General features: G+C 25.4%; 1 long non-coding RNA gene across 1 annotated transcript; it reads left to right on the top strand.

Moving 5' to 3' along the window:
* Positions 1–7: 7 nt before the first annotated feature.
* LOC126909966 (uncharacterized) lies at positions 8–1,269 on the top strand. Its single transcript, XR_007705151.1, has 3 exons — positions 8–394; positions 959–1,096; positions 1,175–1,269. It is a non-coding gene; the product is annotated as an uncharacterized LOC126909966 (long non-coding RNA).
* The last annotated feature ends 24 nt before the right edge of the window (positions 1,270–1,293 follow it).

Here is a 1,293-nt window from a genome sequence, read left to right as displayed (position 1 = left end):
GATTTAACTTTAGAAAATTTTTGTACTTGGTTAATATAATATTTAAAGAATAATATTATTAACATTAAAAATAAAATTAAAGTTTTTATTTTAAGATTGTATTTTGTCAATATGTTAACTAAAAATATGTTGAAACCACAAAATAATATTAGTTCCCAGCCTCTCAATGCCACCAGTGGTATACAATATATATTGCACATAGGATAAAACGCACTTTGGCTATCTTTTTGATTTATAAATTAGGTTTGTTATGTCATTAGAAATTTTAAGTAATGTGGTTTGATTTTTTCAGCTGAGTATTCTGTAATGTATTTATTTGTCAGGTACAAATTCAATTGGAAAGAAATTAATTACAGTTATTTTGCTGCTTTCAAAATGACGATGATTTTCTTTGGTAAACTTTATTTATGTACGAAGTATATATTTTACAAAGGAAAGGTGTTTTAAATGATGTAAACTTAATCTTTAAGTAGAATTTGGGCGTAATAAATTGAAAATTTAGTAATTAAGAATAATGATTTGTAAATGACATAAATGTACTTAATTAATGCAGCTCTTAAACTGTAGAAAAAAACCTCGTGTTAATACAGTGGCGAACACAAAGGCCGACTAATAAGGCTAATGTCCCACTCATATCCGTGTTATATAATTACTATTTTTAGTAATGTTTATAAACAGTGTATGACTTTAATATTTATAAACTCAGGCGATTAGCCAAATCAATTTTTAGCCCCCTCCATTAAAATATCCTGTGTACGTCACTGCAAAATTCAATTTCAAATTTTCTATAGAAATTTATAATATTTATATAATTGGTATAGTTTTGACATCATCCTTCTTTTGTAGTAAAACTAGAGCTTATTTGAGTATCTTCAATAAAAAATTGTAAGTTTTAAACAAACTATTTTTTTTATTTGAAACCACTAATATTATTTTGTGATAAGATTTTACTTTCTAGGAACCCTTTTTTCGGTCTCCGTTTTAAGCCACCGATTTAAGATAAATGACGCAATTATTGGTGTAATAGCTTGTTTATTTGATATTATTGTAGCAATGAGTTATTGTTTTGCTAATGAACCTTGGCAAATGTATATAAGTAAGTACTATTATATGCAAATTTGTTAAAATTTATTGTGTACATATTGTACATAATTAAAACGTTTTCTCTGTTTAGTTCCAATTATCGATATGTTTCATGGTACAGCTCTTAATATTACTACATCACTTACTTCAAAAATGGTTAAAAGAGAAGAGTTTGGTATGAAGTAATATTTGTTTTTTTTTATAAAAAAA

The sequence above is a fragment of the Daktulosphaira vitifoliae genome, unplaced genomic scaffold (genome assembly GCF_025091365.1).
Source record: "Daktulosphaira vitifoliae isolate Bord-2020 unplaced genomic scaffold, ASM2509136v1 Scaffold_2642, whole genome shotgun sequence".
Classification (NCBI taxonomy): domain Eukaryota; kingdom Metazoa; phylum Arthropoda; class Insecta; order Hemiptera; family Phylloxeridae; genus Daktulosphaira; species Daktulosphaira vitifoliae.
The sequence above is the reverse complement of the archived record's forward strand: the minus strand, read 5'-3'. Positions and strand labels throughout refer to the sequence as shown.